This window comes from Amblyomma maculatum, unplaced genomic scaffold (genome assembly GCF_055883805.1).
Source record: "Amblyomma maculatum isolate TAMU_Amacu unplaced genomic scaffold, ASM5588380v1 scaffold_19, whole genome shotgun sequence".
Taxonomy (NCBI): Eukaryota; Metazoa; Arthropoda; class Arachnida; order Ixodida; family Ixodidae; genus Amblyomma; species Amblyomma maculatum.
The window spans coordinates 7,995,453-8,011,572 of NW_028146744.1; the positions used below are offsets into that span (position 1 = coordinate 7,995,453).

The 16,120-nt window shown below is 45.8% G+C and overlaps 1 protein-coding gene and 1 pseudogene across 2 annotated transcripts in view; both read right to left on the bottom strand.

Moving 5' to 3' along the window:
* Positions 1-16,120, bottom strand: part of LOC146171635 (organic cation transporter protein-like) — a 344,048-nt gene that overhangs the window by 207,022 nt on the left and 120,906 nt on the right. The gene's annotated exons all lie outside the window — the stretch shown is intronic.
* LOC146171637 (uncharacterized) lies at positions 1,951-12,158 on the bottom strand (annotated as a pseudogene).

Sequence of the window (16,120 nt, forward strand, 5' to 3'; positions counted from 1 at the left end):
ACGAATCAAGAGCCATTGGCGTACGAAAAAATCCAATCTTCCACTGTAAAAATGAGATGATAGACTAGCATTCTGTGCTGCCACATTACAAGAAAGCACACCATGCATGGTGAAACAAAGGAATTTGGGGAACAATAATGCAATGCTTTTTCAATATTTCACCAGTTTGCCATGAGAGAACTTGACTGCAAACAGGTTCAATCCTAATGAATATGCAGCGATTACAAAAGAAGGCATGGTGTGCAAATTATAGTGCTTAAAGATCATTTCCAAGGCGTATGCAACAAGCTGGCCACTCCCAAAGTATGGGAGAGAAAACAAGAAAATAATAGGCATGTAAAAGAAGGACCTCATGTCAAACACAATCCAGCCCTTTTGGAATAAAAACCACAACATAAGATATTGAACATATGCTGCCTTGCAATCTAGAATAAAAGCAAAATATTTACAGTACCAGAAAGCTTCGAAAAACTGAAACTACATTACTGCCCCATATAAGTGGGGCCTGAAAGGTTTATATGTGGTGCTTTGGTTTGGGACTGACTAGAAAGCTAATTATAAATGTGCATTCAGAAATAAGCTTCAATATCTTATCAGCTAAACAAGAACACGCCACCTATAAGCGGTGTACTGTAGCTTTCTTGAAAACTAAGTAGTAATGTTACAGCAAAAATTACCATATCCCGTATAAGGCTGTGCCTAGCCCATACTCACCCATGAGGCTGTAACTTGAAAGGTAACAAAAATTATAAATATATCCTAGCAGGAGAGGAAGAGAACAACTGGGCTAGGTTCGATGGCCTATGCTGGCCACACAAATGGTTTGTAAGGGTGACAATAAATCCTAAGGGAATGCAGGCATGGGCCAAGGCAGCAAGCAGTGAGGCGGAGTAAAATACTAGAAATATTGCAGAGATCAGGCTTGCAGCGAACTGCAACAGGCATTGAGATCACGATTGGCCACTGTCTTCCAGTTGAGAATCGAGTAAAACAGCGCTAGGGGAGACAAAACACGTGAACGACAGTCTGTCGTTCACGTGTTTTGTCTCCCCTAGCGCTGTTTTACTCGATTCCTAAGCATGTATCAACCAACCCGTATTTGCCCTTTCCTCCAGTTGATGGAACCTGGCTGACGAAAATAAGAGATATCAATACAGATCATAACTTCCAGTACATAATTGTTCTATCCTACACTCCTCACACAAGACAACCCATTCTTAGCTATTGTAGTGGTTACACAGTTCTCGCTGGTTGAATCAACTATTCATTGTCATGCACGGCCTGTCACGAGAAAGAGGAGGATTTTGACAGTAACTGTAGTCATTATATAGTTCTCACTGGTTGAACCAACTACTTAATGTTATGCATGGGTACGCCTCGAAGAGGAGCATTTTGGCAGTCATTGTAGTGGTTACACAGTTCGCGCTGGCTGAACCAACTACTCAATGTTACGCATAGGTACGCCTCGAGGAGCAGCATTTTGAGGGTCATTGTAGTGGTTACACAGTTCTCGCTGGCTGAACCAACTACTCAATGTTACGCATGGGTACGGCTCGAGGAGCAGCATTTTGACAGTCATTCCAGTGGTTACACAGTTCTCACTGGTTGAACCAACCACTCATTGTCATGCTCGGCATGTCATGAGGGGGATCATTTGACAGTCATTGTAATGGTTACACAGAACTCTCTGGTTGAACCAACTATTCATTGTTACACAGGGCATGTCATGAGGAGGAGCATTTTAGCAGTCATTGTAGTGGTTACACAGTTCTTGCTGGCTGAACTAAATACTCAGTGCCATGCAGTCTGTACCATGAGATAAGAGGTGCATTATGACAGTCGTCACAGGGGTTGAACAGTTCTGGCTGGTTGAACAAATTCTCTTATCAAACTGAAAGTGACTTGATTGTTTCATCCTTTGGCACCTTTTCTGCCCCGAATATGCAAGGCTCACTCCTGTGCAGACATTGCCTTCTTCCTCTTAGAAGTGCCTTTTTTGAGTTGCGTTTGTTCAATGGCAAGACTATTCCATTCTGGCCGGCGGATTTCCATTGAGCGAGTTGTTCGCGGGTCAATGATTTCTGGAAAAATGCAGTCTCTGTAGAATCGAATCAGAAGTTGCTCCATTTTATTCCTCCAGAAAGCGTCATCTCACAGTAACCGCTGCACATGGATTCCTCTTGTGGTGTACACAACAAAATCACAGAACAACCGCCTTGTAATGTGAAGCTGGCCTTGAATTTGATAAAAATGTTGGTGACACTACCAAAGACAAGGTGCAGTAGGGATGTCTGTTTTCACACAGATCTTTCGAGCAGCTTCAAGTGGGTCGTGATCTTTTGTTGCGTACGGACATTTTACCTCCACAATGCCATAATCACCAACCAGACCATGTGATGAAGCAGCCAGAAAACCATGGTCAAGGTCTACGAAAAGACCACATGGCTGTACTTTACTCCAGTTTGCATCTGTTTGGTAGAAGCTTAATGCTTCTTTCTCATGGTGTCTCTCATGCTCCAGAGCTGCAGTTGTGAAGCCCTTTCTGTGCACGAGGCCCTTGACAAGTACATCACATGGCATAGACTCCTTCCTCTTACAAACAGCATGGAAGTATGATGCTGTAAGGTGATGCTGCCTCTCAGCATGCCAGGCTGGATTGTCAGCCTGACCCCGTGTTGCCTCTTTTATTTGCTCATGCCGTTCGTGATCAACCTGCAAGCTCTGAAGCAGATCTGCAGTCTTTTCAGAGGACTGCTCAGGCAGCATATCAGGCTGCTCACAGTTAGACCCATGGTGAATCAAAGAATCACAGGCTGTGGGGTCTTTGCGTCTTGGCTTTTGATGATTGCAGTCATCAAAAAGCCGCTTCCGATGCAACCTTTTCTGCACTATTTCTCCCATTTTTTTTCGACATAATTTATCATGACTGCTATCGGGCTCTCGTTATTTGCAGCCTTAGTAGCTATGGTATGCCACTGAAGCCCGAGCTGAAAACTTAATCCAGCACCCTGACACCAATGCTCATAAGAACCCTTCTGGCAGCGGTTTATCTGTTTGCCCCCTGAAAACTTGGCAACAACAGACATGTAGTTTTCAGCAAGGTTGCTTGTGTCCCCTGTCACAAGGCGGGCAGCCTTATCAGCAATTATGTTTGCTACAGTCATTATCTGCTCTTTGAGCATCTGAGGAATGCACTCCCAGGCATTTTCACCCTGTGTTCCCTCACAAAAGTAGCTTTTGCATTTCTTATGGCAGCCAAACACATGACTTGGCCCATTCAAAAGATCAGCTCTCAGATCTCGTGTGCTCTACGTTATCAGCTCTTGCCTGTCCTCTTGAGAACCCTGAAACTCTCAGGGAGCGGGCATAGTGGCTGATTGCCTTGCGGGCACCATTCGTGGTGCGCTTTATCTTAGGCCCACTTAGAATGCTGGCACTTCCTTTGCGCTCTTTCACAACACCGTAAAGCCGAGTTGTATAACATTTCACTGAATGATTGGCACACTGACTCTTCTTTATGAAACGACCGTAGCCTACCTTGGTACTGATTTGGTTGTAGACAGATGAATTACGATCTCCTATGAAGGTACGATATTCCAGGCCATGCATCTCTCTGCTCATTTTGAACCCTTTCACAATGATATCAGCCTCCATAGCACCTAAGCTTGCAGCCAATTTTGTAGCAAGCATGCTCTTTGATCTTCTTCTGTTCCCTAGCGTAGTACTCGCAGGTACTACACAGTTTGTTTTTCACACCTAGGTAAAGCAGCTTCTGCGTGCGTTCTCCAATGACTACTGCAACCCCAGAATTTGCTGAATATCTGTGGCCATGTCTTCTGTGTGACCAGCCGCCATCAACTACCACGGTGATGCATGGGGTACTCTGATCCTTACAAAACTCACTTGCTTCAGCAGCCAGCATTCGCTCCTCCTGGCCAGCTCTGAGCATGTGATCTGTGAGCACATTCTTCCAATGCTGGACAAAGAACAGGTGAATCACATGAGTAAAGAAATGACCACACATGAGGCATAGCGCACAAACATTGGTAGAAGTTCACATCAGTAGCTCGTTCATGCTTTCGAAGTCCAAATGACAAGTACAAAAAGACACGCCTTGACAGAAAGCATGTGGTACATATCTCCAAGTGACATGACCAAATGCAAGCTCTGTGCTTCCACACCAGCAGCTTGCATTTGGTGGACTTCCTGAAAGAGCATTCCCTGTGCATTGCTCCTGTACATATTGTTACGTACTCAGTACGTAACGGGGGTGTTTATTTGTCGTCTAAAGCACTGCGAGGCCCCCAAGGAACACCAGCACAAACCACTGTCGCTTCTGTTTCTTCTTCCTCTCTCCAGCCTCTTCCTCCTTTCTGACGCCCCGAAGCACGTGACACTTCCCCCCTCGAAGACGAAGCCCGGGCAAGCAGTTTAAGGAAGGTGCCGGGGATGGAACCTTTTTAGCCGAGCCACATGCACCACCTGGGTCCGGCGTGAGCATCGACCACTTTCAGTGTGGCGTGAAATTACATAGTTCACGTCACTCAGGCGCTCCGAATGACAAAAGGGCCGCTATAACGAAACAGCAGCTTCTGGGCTAAACCACGCTTGCGCAGCGGCGTCCACAGCAACACTAAATCGTCGGGCACATAAGAGACATGTGGGCGCCGGTTGTCATAACGCTCCTTCGAACGTTCCTGAGAGTCCAGGATGCGGAGGCGGGCAACGCGGCGAGCTTCTTTGGCTCGACATAAAGTGGTGGCGATAGAAGGCTCGTTGTGGAGGGAGAAAGAAAGGATGGCATCAAGACAGCTGCGCGGAACTCGAGCATACAGGAGGTAAAACGGACTGTAGCCAGTCGTCTCATGCTGTGCAGTGTTATACGTGTATTTAATGAAAGGGAGGATGTCATCCCAGTTCTTGTGATCAGAGTCCACGTACATCGCCAAAATAGTGGATAGAGTGCGGTTGGTCCGTTTAACAAGTCCATTCGATTGCGGGTGTTACGGTGTTGTATGACGGCAATCGCAGGTGCATAGACGACGGAGTTCTTCGATAACTGCAGCTGTAAATTGGCGCCCACGGTCACTGATCAGAATTCGAGGAGGGCCATAGTGCAGGACGAGAAATCGTAGAAGAAATACGAATACTTCGTAAGCAGTGGTTGAGGGTATTGCGGCTGTTTCTAAATATCGAGTGAGATGGTCAACACATACCACTATCCACCGGTTACCGTTCGAAGATCGCGGAAAAGGACTCAAGAGGTCGATGCCCACCTGCTCAAAGGATGCGGTTGGAAGCGCAATAGGGTGCAGCGGTCCCGGTGGACGGGAAGTAGGGAGATTGTACTGCTGGCACTTGACACAACTAGCTACATAGCGCTGAATGGCTTGACGCATTTTGGGCCAGTAAAAGCGTTCCTGTAAGCGATGAAGGGTCCGGGCGACACCCAAGTGGCCCGACGTGGTATCGTTGTGCATCATTTCAAGAACGGGAATACGGAGGCTTCCCAGCACGACAAGAAGAAAGCGTGCACCTCCGGGATTGAAATTCTTCTTGTAAAGCAGGCCGGCACTAACGCAGAAACGCGCATCTCATGAATCTTGAGCGGCAGAGAAGAGCGGTGCCAAAGTCTGATCGTTGCGTTGTTCTGTCTGGAAGAGTTGAGGGTCAGGAAACGTTGCCAAAATATGCGCCAGGTAGTCATCAAAGGTGTCATCATCACTACCAGTTGACGAAAGCGGCAAGCGTGACAGACAGTCAGCGTCAGCATGTTGATGGCCGCTTTTTTATGCCCAGTGAAGTTGAACTCTTGCAACCGCAATGCCCATCGAGTGAGCCGGCCGCAAGGGTCACGAAGATTTACGAGCCAACAGAGCGAATGGTGGTTTAGTGACGATGGTAAAAACATTGCCATATGGGTAGAAACAAAATCGTTGCACCGCAAAAACCACTGCGAGGCACTCTTGTTCAGTAACAGTGTAGTTACGCTCCGCCTTGCTCAACGAACGACTAGCATAAGCTATCACGTGCTGATCGGTACCATGACGCTGGATGAGCTCTGCGCCAACGCCCACGCCACTAGCATCGGTTTGAACATCGAGGGGGGCAGAAGGACATAAGTGACGTAGGATAGGCCCCGATGTCAGAAGCAATTTGAGGTGGCGGAAAGCAGAGTCGCAGTCAGAAGTCCAATTGAACGGTGCATCTTTGTGCAAAAGGTACGTGAGCGGGCATGCGATGTCAGCGAATCTGGGCACAAAACGACGAAAATAGGAACACAGTCCAAAAAATCTCCGAAGCTGCTTCACTGATTTCGGTGCTGTAAAGCTGGTTACAGCCGCAATCTTCTGAGAATCCGGCCGAATGCCATCCTTATCGATTAAGTGACCAAGAACAATTGTTTGGCGTACGCCAAAGTGGCACTTCTTAGAGTTTAGGACTAGACCTGCTCTCTCAATGTAATCAAGAACGATGGCGAGGCGGCTATTGTGCTCCTGAAAGGTCTTGACGAAGATCACAGCGTCGTTCAAATAGCACAAACAAATTTTCCGCTTGAGTCCGCGTAGAATGGTGTCCGTGAATAGTTCGAACATGGCAGGCGCATTGCACAATCCAAAGGGCATTTCGTTGAACTCATAGAGACCATCGGGTGTCACAAATGCCGTCTTTTCTTTGTCGCTTCGGTTCATCGGTATCTGCCAGTACTCCTATCTAAAGTCTACCGAGAGAAGTATGACGCCGAATGAAGACAGTCGATTGCATCGTCAATACGTGGAAGCGGATATACATCTTTTTTGGGGACGGCGTTAAGGCGACGATAGTCCACACAGAAACGCCATGTGTTGTCTTTCTTTGTAACGAGAATAACTGGAGCCGCCCAAGGTCTTGAAGATTCCTGGATAACGCCACGTTGAAGAATGTCATGAACTTGTTCGTCAATAAGCTGACGTTCGGTCGGAGACACAGGATAGGGCTTCTGTCTGATCGGGCGAGAGATTCCAGTATCAATCGAATGATGGATGCGATAATTTGGAATCGGTGGCTGATGATCTCTGGCGAAGACGAAAACCTAAACATGCTTGGAAAGCAGGTTTAGGTCAGTCAAAATTCGGCGCTTCTGTGCTCCCAAAGATGTGTTTATCATTGCCTGGATTCGAGACTACAAAATGGGATGTTTTCTCTTCAGGAGCATGGTTACTGAGTGCCGCCACGTAATGCGACACACCCTCCTCGTAATGAGCGAGCCTCACGCCACGAGGCAACACAGCTGGCTCGTCTGAATAGCTTACAGTCCACAGCAAGATGTGGCCTCTGGCGACTGAAACTATGCAACGAGGAACCAAGACACTCTTCTTTGCACAGGCCAGTGTAGTAGGTTCCACTACGGCGTCGAAATCCTCGCATAAATTTGTAGATGAAATAACTTAATGAATTCTCCGGACATCGCAGGTACAACTTTATCTTCATACACAGAAAATGTTCCTAAATCGAGCAACAAGGTTTCTACAAGAGCCGACATCAACGCAGCATTAAGCGAGATCTGTCCCCTACGGCAGTCTAACGTTGCACCACACTGTTGGAAAAAGTCTATACCTAAAATTCATGCGTGGAACGAGGCAACACATTGAATTCGGTTCGAAACGCTTGGCCACCAATCACAACTTTCGCATATAGCACACACCAAAGGCTCCAATGATTCACCGCCAACACCACGAAATACCACAGCTTGATTCACGCTAAACATCACTTTATGTGCTAATCGATTCTTGAATGCGAAACTCATAACAGAGACTGTTGCTCCAGTGTCAATTAGTGCCATGGTGTGGATGCTGTCAATGGATACTTCGAGTTTGTTCTTTAACATAAACACAGGCAGAGGTATCGGAAACGTTGATTTTCCGGCGACCTCACCCCCATCGGCGGCGCCTTCTAAATTCCCGAAGGGGAAGAACGGCGCCGAGGAGACTGTGATTGTCGCTTTCTTTGGGTTGGCGGCGTCAAGATGCGGTTCGAAGCAGGCGATCCGTTTCGCATCTGTGCCGGGCGGTATGTATCCAGAGTCGGTGTCGGATAAAATTTGGTGTCAAAATGATCAGAAACGTTGGGCAGCGGGCGATGAGCTTGTGGTAGCAGGCACCGCCGACGGCAATACTGGGAGATGTGTCCGGTCATGCCACAGCTATAACACAGGTTGCTGGCGCCACCGGTCCGAGTAAATGCGGGTGGAAACTCGTTCTGGTTGCCGGTAGTAATCGGGACGGCATTGCTGATGAACCACCTGGCGTGTGTAGGTGGTTCTTCGGCCCATCCGTGGTAGAGAAGTGCTTAAATCGTTATGATGTCTGCTCTCGCCAAAGCGTGACACATTTAAAGCCGGAGTCCAGGAAGTTGATGGGGTCGCGGGTTCTGTTTGCAGCGCGCAACCGTCATAGTGGTGTTCGTCCCGGCACGCAGAATCTTTGTCACGCAGTAATTCTTGACTATGGCTGCACAGCAGCCATAGTTCTCCATAAAGAAAGTAACAAAAGTCCCATAAAGAAAGGTGTTAGGCAAGGACACACAATGTCCCCAGTACTATTCACAGCTTGCTTAGAGGAAGTATTAAGAGACTTGGAATGGGAGTAGTTAGGGATACGGGTAGATGGAGAATACGTCAGTAATCTGTGATTGGCTGATGACATTGCCTTGCTAAGCAACTCGGGGGATGAACTGCAAATAATGATTGATGACCTAGACAGGAAAAGTAGAAAGGTAGGCTTGAAAATCAGTATGCAGAAGACTAAGGTAATGTTCAACAGCCTCGGGAAAGAACAGCAGTTTACATTAGGTAGTGAAGTACTGGAAGTAGTAGGCAAATATATCTACTTAGGACAGGTAGTAACGGCAGATCCGGACCATGAAAAGGAAATAACAAGAATAAGATTGGGATGGAGCGCATTTGGCAAGCACTCGCAGGTTATGACTAGCAGCTTACCGGTATCGCTCAAGAGGAAAGTACACAACACTTGCATCTTACCTGTACTCACCTATGGGGCTGAAAAGTGGAGGCTAACCAAGAGAGTTCTACTTAAGTTGAGGATAACCCAGAGGGATATGGAACGAAAAATGATAGGGGTAATGTTAGGAGATAGGAAGCGTGCAGAGTGGGTCAGAGAAATAACTCAAGTTACCGACATTCTAGTGGAAATTAAGAAGAAATGGACATGGGCAGGACGTAGTGCGAAGAGAGGATAACAGATGGTCGCTTAGGGTAACAAACTGGATTCCAAGGGAAGGAAAGCGTAGCAGGGGGCGGCAGAAAGTTAGGTGGGTGGATGAGATTAAGAAGTTCGCAGGGGTCAAGTGGATGCAGCTAGCACAGAAGCGGGTTAAGTGGAGAAATATGGGAGGGGCCTTCGCCCTGCAGTGGGTATAGTCAGGCTGATGATGAATTCTTCCCGCATGATCCGGCGTATCAGATCAGCCATGGACTCCGGACCACTGACATTAATGCTCGCAACAGATGTGACGTTGGCCAGTTCGCCCAAATTTAGGAGTGATGGGGCGCAACTTCAAGGTTTCGGAAGTGCGGCAGTGCCTGATGAAGTCAGCTGTAGAGTTCAAATTGTCTTTGCTGATAAAAAATTATAGACATCTACAGCGTGTGGGCGATTCCTCTGCCGGAGGGATGCTCACGACAAATACACAGCGGGCCGTGTAACAAATATCTTTAATCTCACAGGGGGCCGTCCAAGACGGTGCGGGGTCGTCGTCCGGAGGGCTGCAGCCTGTGGGTCGTCTTCCGTGGAGAAGCGCCAGGAGCGAAGCTGGAACGAAGAGAGGAGCGAAGAGAGCGCGACGGCGGCGCGTGCCTTCCTTTATAGCCCCCTAGCGCGGGACCAGTTATCCCCGAGCGAGCGGGGAGAGGGAAACAGGCACCGCGCAGGGAGCACTGGGAAGTTGCGTGGCCTTCGAATGCGCGGCGCGCTACGGGCCTTACAGATAAGTGGCGCAGGGCCCCACAAGCGATACCTTTGAGCAAGTGCCCCACTTTATCTTCCTCGGACATTCGAGGGTTTACAATCTTGCACAATTTCATAATATCCTCGATATATGCGCTGCAAGTCTCGCCAGGTACCTGGGCCCGCTGCATCAACGTTTGCTCTGCGCGTTTCTTCTTCGCAGATCCGTCGCCAAGGCACTCCTTTATCTCTTCTGTGAAACAATCCCAGCTGGTGAGTCTTCCTGATTGTCAAACCAAACTAGGGCAGTGCCTTCCAAGAAGAACACTATGTTCTCTAGTTTTACGGTCGCATCCCAATGATTGTACCGGCTCCTTGTTCGTAGTTGGTTAGCCACTCGTCGACGTCCTCGTCAGATTTTTCACCAAATGTGCGCGGATCGCGGTAGTGCTGCCAGTTGCTCACCGCAGGTGTTCGATCAGCATCGCCGTCTTGAGCCAAATTAGATGGTAGGGGTGGCAAACCAGCGAGTCGACGGCTTCGTCGAAGACAATGGGGATCCGTGTTGATCTACACCGCAAACTACACCACAACTGTTACGTACTGAGTACGTAACGGGGGTGTTTATTAGTCGTCTAAAGCGCTGCGAGTCCCCCAAGGAACACCAGCACAAACCACTGTCGCGTCTGTTTATTCTTCCTCTCCCCAGCCTCTTCTTCCTTTCTGACACCCCGAAGCACGTGACAATATAACACTTATGTCCCATTTTGTCAAGTGGTCTGTTTAAGTACAAAGCCTGACATTCCACTGCAAAGGAGAAGAGAAATTGGCAGTTGACCTAAGCTTCAGGCTTCTAACCAGTGGGAGGAGGGGTACAACGTTTCTTTATAGGCTACACAGCTAAGCCAGTTACAAGTCTGGAGTGCAGCAGCAAATGACCCAAAGAGAACTGGTATCAATCCTGTACTCAATCTCTATTGCCTGCTTCTACGATGCCACTATCTAGGGTCAGTGCCTAATGGTTACTCTACTACTTCGTCATTGTCACTTTTATTGTTTGAATGCACAAACATGCCTCTCAAATACATCATTCGCGGCTCAAGAGCAGTTTCAGTTATCTCTGAAAAAAAAAATGCAGAAGTGTCTTTACAGATTCTGCTGCTTGAAAGGTTGTGGCATCGTATACAACATACGACTGCTTTCCCATGCCTCAGCACAGGTTTTACATTGAGACTACAACACCAAAGGCTATTGCCAAAGAAGAACACAATCACGCTTGTATATGAGCAAGAGCTCATGTCTGACTTTCGATAAATGCTTTCCTCACCACTTTCTCGTTTATACATTGTTGTATCACGAGCTACAACAGTGAGGAAAGCAATGATAACAGTGCAAATATGTGCGAAGATTCCATTTCATGCTTGCTGCAAGTCATACCTGTGGACACGTGTGCTTACAGCTATGAGGCAAAAGAAGGTATGGAGTGCAGAAAAATGCGCAGCCTATTGCTAGCATGACATACAAGCCCAGAAGCACGTTTTCTACTCCTCCCCCGAATGCATGGTTAGCTGGGGTGTCGAGCCTGTGCCCCAAATACATTAGTAGTAGTGAGACATACAGTTTCTATATTAATATTTTGAACTATATTGATATCTTTAGCAAAACAGATGGGCAGGCAGTAAAACACGCAAAAATATGCTTCATAAATGCAGATATATCCAAGAAGCTTTGTTCATTTGACGTAACCAATCCTCAAACGTCGATGCTTAGAAATAACGCAGATATGCAAAGTACATGCGTAAATTATAGTTTGAAAAACAAGAAAAGGATTTTATAAGAATATGCATCGTCCTACCTTTCCAATGCAGTCCTTCCTGCGCAAAATGCTCCTTTGCTCCTGACTGAGACTTGCACAACTGACATCACCTCCTCCATGTGAGAACGGCCACACCCTATGCTCATAAATGCCCAGACAGCAGCATCATTGACACCAAGCTGCAGGTTGTCTCCAAGGGGCGTTGGTTCTGAAACAGAGTCTGTAGGGACCTTTCTGACCTCCTTACAGCTACTGCACTGAAAGATCAGCTCAGACCACAGTCCTACTTTCCGCTCCTTTTGAAATACAAAGCAGCCCCCTTTCGACTTAGGGCAACTACGAGTGTCAAGGTTTCGTATGGCAGCTATGAAGCGAGTCAGTGACACCACCCTCCTTCCCGAGATAGCCGAGGCTGTGGTGTCTCCCCTGCAATTGTGCCCCATTCAAAGGAAAGGAAAGATTCATCACTGCCAAGTCCCAGGCCATTCCAAAAGTCAGGTCCTCCAGCATAAGTGAGGCCCACACTGGGTTCCACATGTTGAGGAGTGGTCATTTCTGCACCACTGCTTCTTTCTGGCAGGGTTTCTTTTTTCCTGAAATATGCAGTTAAGTTTCTGTAGTGGCACACACATGGTTACATTCACAAGAACGTATTCTTTGTCAGTAAGTTTATCATTGCCAAACGAAGCTTCAAAGTGCACCGACAATGCCTCTCAAAGGACGGTGACATATCTAACAGACAATAGTAGCAACTTGGTTGCGCCATGATGAAGCAGTGAAACAATAAATGGCTACTCATGTTCAGAAGTATGCATTATCGACTGCAGAATTAGCTCATCTGGCCATCTATTGGAAATACTAAAAAGACATGTGGTAAAGCAGTTTCAGATGTGTCCTTGTTTTATGCAATACTGTCGTACACAATCTTTCAAAGTAGCTACATTCTAGTTTTCAATTAGATGGTTTTTATAATTTGTCATGTTGAACAGATGCTTTTTTTTGCATACTTTTTTATTGCGCTCCTAACATGAATTACATAGCAATAATACAAGCAAAACATGTAATACAAGCACAATGTGCAATGTAATACATGAAGTACTAGAGCAGGCTATATGTTTCTCATAGTTTTTTTTTGCTTTCCTGCACTTACCGTTTTAGCAAAGATAGAGTAAATCATATCTAATATTCTTGAACATTTTTATAATCCTGCTCTGTGCAATGAAAACAGTGTGCGCTTGACGACCTAGCTTCTTCATATGCCTGCATGCGGCAGCAGTAAATATAAATGCCTGCATGTGTTTCTCTCCACATACTCATTAGTGCAGCCTGGTGATAATTGCTCGTACCATGCCTGCCAACTGTGGCCTGTTTGAAGTTTGCTTCAGTCATTTGATATAGGGTACCTAATTTGATTTATTTTATTTGACTGATTGAAGTTTTATTCACACAAGTTTCATGTAAGGTGACGAGACAAAAGGCAGTTCACTTTGACCTGTCACCCATCCCATTACACTGCTTACACTTCGTCTTTTCTGCAACCATGCACAACAGATAGTCAAGGCACCCTGCTTTATTGCCTTATTCAAGGTTGGCATAGTTCTTACTGTGTCAAAGGAAGTGCACAAAACACTCAGTTATCATCTGGGGCACTTGGATACCCATCAGTTTCCTCACATGTTTTGCTCTCAGGCCCTCATGGCGGCGAAGAGACAAGATCTTGATGTTCTCACGTGGGAGACCTAGGCCCGGTCGCGTTAAATCCTGCTAGACATCAAATCAAGTTATTTCTCTTTCTCCTCCTGGCCCCTTATCAATCACTGCAGTCAGCAGAAGTGGGACTTCTTTGACATTCCGAAATTGTATTTCATCACTAATTCAGATGTCTTTCTAACAAATGACATTGTATATGCACAGGCAACTTATTCTTGCAGCAAAATAAGAGAATAAATTTACTTCTTGTGGATGCGAAACAGAAGCATGCATTGACGTGCATTTCTCTTGCCGCAATTATGCAGTGCATGTGAAAACTTCTTTTGCAACACAGGAGTGAAGTTCATAAGCAAAATGGTATTTCGTATAAGGCACTGTCCTTCAAGCAAACAATGATCGGAAATCAGCACCATAGGCGCGTACTAAGTGCATGAAAAAAAATTTAAAAAAAGAAAACAAGCTGAGCAAAAATAAGAACTGGAGTTTTTAGCCGGTACAGGTAGCACGTGCAGTAGCGGTGGTTCGCAATACGATTGTACGATTTTTCATCATGCTTCGGCCCTACTTCATGATAATCTGCACATTATAAAGCTGCCAAGCACCGCTTATACTGAAATGTGTCTATCACTCATGGTGAAAACTGCCGCTTCAGCGTAGCCCGAGTGTATGCCATATGCAACTGTAATGGAGAAGGGATTTGCAATTCTCTAATTATAAAAGGAGGGTCAGGAGAAATACAAAATGCAAACGAGAAATATTTTGCGCAACACAGTAGCTGGCGATTTTATCGCCCTTGATAATTTTCAGAAGATCCATTCACTGTAATGTTGTTTAGATATACCTACAGTTCCTAACCCAGTTCAGATTAGAGTGAGAAAAAAAACGTCACATGTTGATTCCAGCCGCTAACTGCGAATGCTCATGTCGACAGTTATCATATACGCAACATATCCCCTCGATTGTCTTCAGTGCTAAAGCTGCTAACTTATTTCAAAGCACGAGCCCCTCACGTTCAAGTGACGCTTCTACCGGTCTCCAGGTACGAAAAAAATATTTATGCAGCAAATTTCTCCCCTTGCATCGCGAAATGTTCAAAATGCCGTGACACTCGTAATCTTGCAGACCCATGCATGAAAACACCACACGATAACATGGTACGAGATAGCTCACGCAAGCGACACAGGAGCAGTTGTATTTCATTCATTACACATACGAAAAATAAATTTTCAGTCCGCATGGCTTACCTGCTTTTGGAGTGGACCTCTGTTATGTCATCACGACGTTTTCTCCTCGCCGACGGTATCCTTTTGCGCTGAAGACGTGTCCGCTGATTGCCCATTAGAGACTCTTATACGAAAAAATGGCAATAAACAATGGTGAAAGCCGGCGCTGCACACGAAAAACAAACGCACACGCAGCCAATTTAGCCTGCTAACAGCGGTCTCTGTGGTGAACAGCCGAAGAGAACAACCGAAAAGACGAAAAGACTTTCGAGAAGTCGATACTTCGTGCGGACGCGGAAGTGACGCACATGTTTTAGTAAACAACCATATTTATTGCGGCGTACCCGTAAATCTTCAATATGTTCCACAGCGCCACCCTCGTTAACCGCCGGAACGCCATTGTTGAGTCAACACGCCGCGAGAATCAAACGTAAAACCCCCTCCGACCAATAAAAGAGCCGTTATTGAGTTATTACGCACCGTTTATCGTTCGTAACTACATGTTACTGATAATATTAGGGCAAGCCAAGTGACTTCAGGTTTTGAGAAAATAGCTTGAAATATAGCAGTGGTCTTTCGCGCTAGTTGTATTTTACGGATATATAGGTACACAAAAAACGGCGCAAGTATTACTGTTCTATTTGTCATAGCGAAATTTAAAAACACCGGCAGGGCCAAGATAATTTTCTTCATAAATGGTGTGCATAATGTGTTGTCTATACGTCGATTATTTAGTGCAAGAGGTCAGTCAAAAGAAAGCGCTGTTTCTAGGTCCCGACCAACTTTGAACAATGAAAAGTAAAACAATACGCGATGTAGCTCAGTAAAACTTTCAATATTTAACAAAATGATCACTATTTACAATCTAGCTGAATTTGTTTGAGCTGAATTTCATTAAGAGCTATTAACGCGCAATTTTCCCATTTTCGCACTTATTCAGGGCACCAATTCTAATTAACTACTCATTTCAACTGAAACAAATAGTTGTCAGGGCCAAGATTGATACTTCAGCTAAACGGTGCAGAAGCGGTTTTCTTTTAGAAGCAGTAGTTTTTGTAAAAACCACAGTACAATATATTTGTACTGTGATTACCACAGTACAATATATTTTTTACTGTGGTAATCTTCATCGTTATAGCCACTGACATGCGTCGCGTGCTGTCGCTCTCAAGAACGAAGAAGTTGGTCGTTGTCTGTGTGATTCGCTACGCCTCCCGAGCAGCTGGATCCATCTGAGTCGATTAAATAAACACACCCCTACAATATATATATATATATATATATATATATATATATATATATATATATATATATGTGTATATATATATATATATATATATATATATATATATATATATATATAGAGAGAGAGAGAGAGAGATATGGTTTGCTTGTGACTAATGGGCCACGGAATTTCAAACAGGATG